The sequence below is a fragment of the Humulus lupulus genome, chromosome 6, assembly GCF_963169125.1.
Source record: "Humulus lupulus chromosome 6, drHumLupu1.1, whole genome shotgun sequence".
Taxonomy (NCBI): Eukaryota; Viridiplantae; Streptophyta; class Magnoliopsida; order Rosales; family Cannabaceae; genus Humulus; species Humulus lupulus.
Genome location: NC_084798.1, coordinates 40,525,733 through 40,534,996, shown reverse-complemented (window position 1 = coordinate 40,534,996; position 9,264 = coordinate 40,525,733). Strand labels below are relative to the sequence as shown.

General features: G+C 44.6%; 1 non-coding gene across 1 annotated transcript; it reads right to left on the bottom strand.

Moving 5' to 3' along the window:
• Positions 1–301: 301 nt before the first annotated feature.
• LOC133787583 (small nucleolar RNA R71) lies at positions 302–409 on the bottom strand. The gene has a single exon (XR_009872595.1). It is a non-coding gene; the product is annotated as a small nucleolar RNA R71 (small nucleolar RNA).
• Between the last annotated feature and the right edge of the window lie 8,855 nt (positions 410–9,264).

The window sequence follows — 9,264 nt, the reverse complement described above, 5'->3', positions numbered from 1 at the left end:
TACTTGCAGCCAATAATTTTGAAATTAAGCTAGCGATTCTGCAAATGCTCCAGTCTACTGTCCAGTTTGGTCGACTCCCTACTGAGGATCCCAATACACACATAGCCAATTTCCTGCAGTTGTGTGGAACTTTTAAATACAATGGGGTCACCGACGATGCCATTAGACTGAGATTGTTCCTATTCTCATTGTGGGATAGAGCTAAAAGTTTGTTCAACTCTCTTCAAGCTAACTCAATTACTATATGGGAGGCATTAGCTCTAAAGTTTCTTGCTAAATTTTTCCCTCCATCCAAGGCTGCAAAGTTAAAAGGGGAAATTAATAACTTCTCTCAATTTTATGGAGAGTCTATTTATGATGCATGGGAGAGGTTTAAGGAACTTTTGAGGAAGTGTCCCCATCATGGTATTGAAAAATGGATGCTAGTCCATAATTTTTAAAACGGTTTATGTAGGAAGACTCGCACCATTATTGATGCTGCAACATGTGGTGCTTTCATGAGAAAGAGTGCTAATGAAGCCTATGAATTGCTTGAGGAAATGGCCATGAATAACTATCAGTGGCCTAGTGAACGAGATAGAAATAAGAAGGTAGCTGGTATGCATGAGTTGGATGCTATTACCGCTCTCACTGCTCAAGTTGCATCATTGACCAAGCAACTGCAACAAAATTCAAGGGCCACTCAAGTCATGCAAATCCAAGCGGTATGTCATAATTGTAGTGGTCCTCACCCATTTGAACAGTGCATGGTAGTTGAGATGAACAATTCCATTCCCATGGAACAAGTGAATATGATGGGAAATTTCAATAGGCAAGCTAATAATCCATTCTCCAACCCATCCAATCATGGGTGGAGAAATCAGCCTCATTTTGCATGGAGCAATAATCAGGGTCTTTAACAAATTCAGCAGCCTATGCTTCAAGCTCCACCTCAGGCACCGTTACAACCATCGGTACTACTTTTTGCTCAAGAGAAGACAAATGAGTTACAAGCTTCACTGTTAACTCTGACCAACTCTCAATCTCAATTTATGATAGAAACTCGTTCACCCATAAGGAATCTTAAGATGCAAGTTGGTCAGTTGGCAAATATGTTACAAAGTAGGCCTCAAGGAAAATTTCCAAGTCATACAGAGGTGAATCTTAAAGAACAATGCAATGCAATCTCTTTGAGGAGTGGGAAGTGTTATATTATTTTATAATATAATGTAATATTATATTATTTTATAATATAATGTTTAAGATTAAATAAATGTGACAAAGAGTGTCACATATTGTAACATATAATAGAGAGTTACATTATTTAGATATATGTGAAATATCCAAATATGTAACATATTTGGTGTTACAAATTCAATCACAAATTTGTAACTTCCAAATATTACCCATTATTATGTAGATTTGTTGTTACACAATATTGAGATGAATTTCTTAAAGCCATATGTGAAATGGCTGTTAGAGATGTGATTTTAACTCCCATAATGTGTATGGAAGTTACAAAATCAAGTAGGAATGAATTTGGAACGTTTTGGAAAATTTGGAAACGTCTTGGGTCGCGGCTTGAGTTTTTCAGGCCGCGGCCATGTTTTTCAGAAGCGACCTGAGCGGCTGACAGCATTTTCCAAACTTCAGTTTTATCCAATTTTGAATGTTTCCAACAGCTAAGTAACTCCCAAATATCTATTTTAATTCCATAAACATCCAATTAATCATTAGTAACAGCCATAGGGGTTGGTGGAATTTGAAATTCAAAGGGTGTCTCAAAAATCTATAAATAGGAGCCTATTGCTCACTTGAAAGACACAACTTTTCTATCCACTAGAGCACTTGGCTAAAAAACACCTAGAAGCTTGATTATTCTAGAAAGCATTTCCAAAATCTATGAGAGATCCCTTAGTGTCTGAGTTAGGGGGAAATAAGCTTTTGGACAAAGGTTTCAAACCTTGTTCAAGTTGTTTATCCCCAACACTATTCACTTTGGTTGTGTGAGTGAGAGTTCTTTGTTAATTGTTCTTGTTCTTATTCTTTTGTTCCTTTGCTTTTCATTTCTCCTATTATTATTATATTCTATTTTATTTGTATATTTTGTTTTAGAGTTGTTGTTATCCCAAAAATCAGAAGTGAATGACATGGCAGGCATTAATTACACGTGGCTGGCATCTGGCAGAATCTGTGCTCGACTATCGACCAGGAAGACATCCAGTGTCATGCAAGCGGTTTCTTCATACGGCCAGCCTGGTCGTACGCACAGTATACGCGGAGGAAATCTTAGGCAGTTATAATGGAATCCGAAATTATCTCCCATGATTTCCTGAGTATCCCATTATTTAGGAAAGAATATCTGTAACAAATCAATGTAAATCTTCCCTGAGCTTATAAATAGAAGAAGAAGGCTCAGGGAAAAGGATCCCTTTTCTTTTGAGAAAAAAAAGATCTTTTGAGATTAGAGAGAGATTACACGAGAATAATTGTATTTTCTTCTTCAGAAGTTAGTGAAACTCATTTCAATAACAATTCAAGTGGACATAGGTTATTACCAGATCCTTGGGCCGAACCACTATAAAATCTTGTGTTCTTATTATTTTCGTCATCACACTCATTTCAACATATTCATCCACGTCAAGCGTATTTTGACTCCGTGTCAGTTGGCCAAAATCTGGGTCAACATTCTGGTGCTTTCATTGAGAGCTTGATAGATTATCGTTGAAAGATCAATGGCGAAAACTACCAAGAAAACTGGACAGGCGGCCGGGGCTGCATCATCTAACCTTCCTCCTCCTCCTCCTCCTACAAACATGGCTGAGGATGAGCCACATTTGGATTTTGATGAGGAAGAAATGGACGACGTAACGCTGAAGAACACCCTAGGAGCATTACATGAGGAACTGGCCAACCTGAGGGCAAGCCAGGAAAGCGCTGCCGAAATCATGGCGCGGTAGCAATAAGAAATTGAGCGACAATGCCTGGAGCTGAGTGAGAGAGAGGCGGAAATGGACCGCCGTCAGAGGGAGGCCATGTCAGCCCTCGAAGCAGCCCTATAGTTGGCTAGGAATCAGGCTGCACCTGCCTCGCAGCCTGATCAACCCGCAGATGGGCCACCTCAGAGGGGTCCCAATACCAGCCCGCCTATCCAACCCTCGAGCCCAAAAAGACCCGAGCAGCCGACTATGCCTCAAGAAGACCTTCCACCAAGGGATCCTGAAGCACAGCCTATCTCGCAGGCTGGTCGTGGCAATCCCCCGTGATCAAGGCAGAATAGGGTCGCGCAGCAGCCCCGTAGTCCTAGACGCCATAACGGCGATGAGGCAAACCCCCCAAGCAGAGGACAGTGTCCTTCTGGTAACAGAAGGAACTCAGAGTCAGGCTCTGCGGCCCGAGGCCCCCCACGGCATGATAATGCACGGGGACCTACCGACCAGCGTAGGCCACCCTCTAACGCTCGGGAGGTACCAGCTCGGGAAGGTAATCGAGGGAACGGTCGATCCCATCGTGACCACTCGAGGTTTAGGGACGATTCCGATTATCACGAAGCCGACTCAAGCAGGGGTAATGCCGGTCGAAGAAACGAACAAAGAGGAGGGGCAGAAGCCCACCGCTCAGGGACAACTACCCTGAAGGACGCGATGCTGGGGGGCAGCCCTAGCATAACAACGTCTTTGATCGGCTCGGACCTAACGAGCAGAGAAGAAGAGACGAAGATCTGTGGGATGTACTCAACGATCGTAGGGAGCGACACAATGAATACATCCCCCCAGCAAAAGCAGAGGCCATGGCGATTCCTAGCTCCATGCAGGCCCAGATAGATGCCCTCAACCAGGTAGTGCAGCAGCTGGTCGGGGGAAGAACATCTTATATCGACCATGATAGGAGAAAAGGTACTCCTTTCATCCAGAGGATAATGGCGGAAACTCCTAGCAAGTTGAAGATGCCTACGCTTCCAAACTTTGACGGGTATGGTGACCCGGTATCTCATATCAACAAGTTTGAGATATAAATGGACATTCAGAAAGTGTCCGAAGACGCTCGGTGCAGGATCTTCCCTGCAACACTTTCTGACGCTGCACAGGAGTGGTTTTTTAAATTCCCTCCTGCAAGTATAATTTCCTGGGAAATGTTCGTGAAATATTTTTACGGACAGTTCTATGCGGGTCGCGTGCACCCTACCGAGGAAAATCAGTTGGTCGAGATACGCCAGAAAAATGGAGAATCGCTGAAAGACTACGTTCAGCGTTTTATGCGAGCAGCTGCCGGAGCAAAAATGGTGGGTGACGAAGGCAAAATGATGGCCATAATGGCAGGAGTTAAGCGCCGTACCCCTCTCTAGGAGAGCCTCAGAAAGCATGGGGTTAGGACGACCCAGGAATTTCTAGATCGATTTGATTGCTATATCAAGCTCAAAGACGCCATTGCTAATGAAGGAAAAGCCCCAGGCAAAGATAAGGGGACAGCCGAACCCGCCAAAGCTGCCAATGGGTCGAAACCCAACGGAAACGGCAAAGGCAACAGGGATGGCAATGGCAATGGCAAGAATGGTGGAAAATGGCCACACAACGAGCCTTCCATCTTTGAGAACAAAAGGATCAAGGGTAATCATTATGAACCTCGGTTCACTAACTATACTGCCCTTATTGAGTCTCGGGGAGAGGTATATCAGGCCACGATTTCCAGTGTGCCTTACAAGAAGCCTGCCCCCATTCGAAAGGACATTTCGAGAAGAGACACCACCAAGTTCTGTCGTTACCATAACTACTACGGACATGACACCAACGAATGCAACCAGTTGAAGGATGAAATCAAGTTCCTTATCAGACAAGGACACTTGAGAAGATATGTACGGGCCTCGGGAAATTCCCAACGATAAGCTCCAGGTGGCAATGAGCAAGCACGCACACGCCAACGCTCGCCACCTTTGCAGCCTGATCCCGTAGCCGGCACCCTATTAACCATCTGCGGAGGCCCACATCTCGCGGGAAACAGTGGCAAGGCCAGGGAACGATACGCTCAGACTCTGCGCCACGACCAGGACATCGAGATGATGGCTGTGGAGGACCGCGCGCCGAAAAAGGATCGATCAAAAGAGGGCGAGATAATATTCTCTGATAGTGATGCCCAGCATGTCCGGTTCCCACACTTCGATCTGCTGGTCGTGGACATCCAAATGGCCAATATGATGGTGAAGAGAGTGTTAGTCGATACAGGAAATTCAGTGAACATCCTGTACAAGTCTTCTCTGGAACGCATGAAGTTGTCCATTAAGGACTTGGAGCCTTGCAACCAAACAATATATGGCTTCTCTGGCGAGGGACTCGCCCCCGCAAGGTCAATCAGACTTCCAGTGACAGCAGGTACGGCGCCTGCTACCAGGACATTACTCGCTACTTTCATAGTGGTCGATTTTCCCTCGGCGTACAATGCAGTCATTGGAAGATCCATACTGGTTGACCTACGGGCCGTCACCTCCATATGGCACTTAGCCATGAAATTCCTGACAGACGCAGGGGTAGGACGCATGTTAGGAAACCAGAGGGAAGCCAGGGAATGCTACAACGCCTCAGTCACGAAGGCAAAGAAGGGAATGACAAAAGGCACTCCCCCTGATAGGTTGCAAATGGCAGTTGATACACAAGCCCAATCCGGTGAAGGAGCCACCAAATAGGGTGTTGCCCAAAGTGAGGATAGAGATTTAGATCCTCGCTTTGGGGATTTTGAGGATACTGTTGGACCCGCTGAGGACCTAGAAGAGGTCCAACTCAACGAAAAAGACCCGACCAGAGTAGTAAAGGTCGGGAAAAATTTGGAAGCAATCACGAAGCATGCACTGGTAGAATTTTTGCAACAGAACCAGGAAGTCTTCGCCTGGTCGCATAAAGACATGGTTGGGATAAATCTTGCGGTTATCAGCCATGTCCTGAACATAGACAAAAAAAATTCACCTGTGCAACAAAAGAGAAGGTTGCTCGATAAGGATAGATCGAAAGCCTTAAAGGAGGAAGTCGAAAGACTAAAGGAGAATGGATTCATCCGGGTAGCATTCTATCCGTCGTGGGTCTCTAATCCAGTGCTGGTTCCCAAGCCTAACGGCAAATGGCAAACCTACATGGATTTTACAGATCTCAATAAAGCCTGCCCAAAGGATTGCTTCCCACTCCCAAGAATCGACCAGTTGGTCGATGCTACTGCAGGACACGAGATCCTCTCTTTCATGGATGCATACTCAGGCTATAATCAGATCAGCATGCATCCCCCTAACGAGGATCACACCAGCTTTCGGAATGATATGGGATTATACTGTTATAAAGTGATGCCCTTCGGATTGAAAAACGCAGGTGCAACTTACCAGCGACTGGTTAACCACATGTTTAAAGAATTGATCGGAATAAACATGGAGGTGTACGTGGATGACATGCTGGTAAATTCTAAGAAGACAGAAGGACATATAAAGGAATTACAAGAGTGTTTCGATGTATTGAACAAGTACCAGATGAAACTAAATCCTCTCAAATGTTCCTTCAGAGTTGGATCAGGGAAGTTTTTGGGGTTTATTGTTAATTCAAGAGGAATCGAGGCCAACCCCGACAAGATAAAAGCCCTGATCGATATGAAATCGCCGGAAAAGATCAAGGATGTACAAAGTTTGACTGGGAGAATTACGGCCCTAAGTAGATTTATTTCCAAATCAACGGACAAATGCGTCCCTTTCTTTAATCTACTTAGGGGCAAAAAAAAATTTGAATGGACAGGAGACTGCGAGCAAGCTTTTTAGGCCTTGAAAGCCCATATGGCACAGCCTCCCATTTTATCAAAGCCAATCGAAGGAGAAACTTTGTTCATTTACCTTGCGATCACTGAAGTTGCTGTTAGTGCGGTACTAGTACGAGAGGAAGAAGGCGTACAAAAAGCTGTTTACTATGTAAGCAAACGGCTAATCGATGCTGAATTGAGATATCCACCCATCAAGAGGTTAGCATATTGCTTAATCCTGGCCTCTAGGAAGTTACGTCCTTACTTCCAAGCCCATCCTATCATAGTTTTAACCGACCAGCCGCTTCGGCAAGTCCTCCAAAAACCAGAAGCGGCTGGGCGTCTATTAAAATGGGCAGTCGAACTAGGGCAATTTCATATCACATATTCACCGTAAGCAGAAGTAAAGGGACAAGTTTTGGCCGATCTCATTGCAGAGTTTACCGAACTCCCAGACGACGAGCAGTGCGAAAAACCTAATGCGCCTGAGCCTCATGATGAAGCACCCTCGTGGAAGTTGTTTACGGATGGGTCGTCAAATGAATCTCACGCGAGAGTAGGGGTGATATTGATTATGCCAGAAGGGCATTGATTTCACTGCGCCATTAGGTTTAACTTCGTAGCGTCAAACAATGAAGCAGAATACGAGGCCCTCCTCGCTGGATTACGATTGGCAAAAGACATGAATATAAAGGTGCTCGATATTTACAGTGATTCACAACTGGTGGTGAATCAAGTTCTAGGGGAATACCAAGCACGGGGTCTCAAAATGGGAGCCTACCTAAATAAAACTAGAGATCTATTGGCACAGTTCCAGAAGTATACCCTCCAGCAGATACCTCGAGACCAGAATTCGAATGCAAATGCCTTGGCCAAACTCGCAAGCGCGAAAGATGCTGACACTTTGAATATTGTGCCAGTAGAAAGATTGAGCGAGCCAAGCATACGAGCAGATCTGACTAGCATGGAAATCCGGATGGAAGATACATGGATGGCACCATACTTGGAGTATCTGACCAGCGGTACACTGCCGACAGATAGGAACAAAGCCATAAATCTTCAAAGGCAGGCTGCGAGATATATACTGTTCGATGGTGTTTTATATCGAAGGGGATATTCCATGCCACTGCTCAGATGTATTACGCCCAAGAAAGCAAAGGAACTAATGAGGGAAGTACATGAAGGCTTTTGCGGAGATCATGCTAGGGGGCAAAGTTTGGCAAAGAAGATTCTAAGGCAAGGCTATGTCTGGCCAACTATGAACGAAGACTCTGTGGAGTACGTGCGGAAGTGCGATAAATGTCAAAGATTTTCCAAAATTCCACGTGCAGCTCCAAACAAGTTAAAGTAGATGCAGAGTCTGTGGCCTTTCGCAGTATGGGGCATAGATTTGATCGGATCACTGCCAACAGGAAAAGGTGGGGTGAAATACGCAATTGTAGCAGTCGACTACTTCACCAAGTGGGTCGAAGCTGAGCCACTCGCTACCATAACGACCAAGAAAGTTCTCGATTTTGTCATCAAGAACATTATTTGTCGATATGGTCTGCCTCGAAAGATTGTCTCAGACAACGGAACCCAGTTTGACAGTGACTTATTCACAGACTTCTGCGAAAGACACAGAATTATTAAAAGCTTTTCTTCAGTTGCGCATCCACAAGCAAATGGGCAAGTAGAAGCCATGAATAAGACGCTTAAATCTACCATGAAAAAAAGGCTAGAAGACGCAAAAGGAGCGTGGCCAGAATAGCTGCCTGAAGTCCTATGGTCATATAGAACTCTCACCGAACAGCGACAGGTCATACTCCGTTTTCCTTAACATACGGATATGAAGCCATGTTGCCAGTCGAGTTAGATCTGCCCTCGCATCGACGAATTACATACGACCAGGATCAGAACAGCCAATTGATGATGGAGTCCCTAGACTCAATAGAAGAAAAATGAGAAAAAGCCCAACTCCAAGTAGCTGTGTACCAGCAAAAAGTCGCTCGGTACTTTAATTCAAAAGTAAAAGAAAGAAAATTCAACGTTGGAGATCTAGTGCTACGACGAGTTTTCTTGAATACCCGCGACCCCACTGCTGGAGTACTCGGACCAAACTGGGAAGGACCGTACCAGATCGAAGAAGTCCTTCACCCGGGCACCTACAAACTTGCACGCTTAAATGGAGATCTCGTTCCACGCTACTGGAATGGAGAACACCTGCGCAAGTACTACCAATGAACAATCCTTCTTAAAGGACTGGCTTGTATTAATTCTTACTTTTTACAAGTTTCGAAAAAGGGTTAGCCACGTTGTATGGCTAATCGCTTATAAGTGTAAGATCTTTTTTAAGATCCCTCGTACAGACATGTTTAGTCCATTTTAATACGAGATTATAAGGGACTGTGCGCAGCCAGTCATTCTTGCCAACCTTTGTAATTTATTTTTACAAGTATTTGTTCATTACGTGTGTTGTTTTGCTGTATTACAAGTGTTGAATTTTATAACGAGCAGTAATGTTCGAACAGGTCGTGGTCAGGG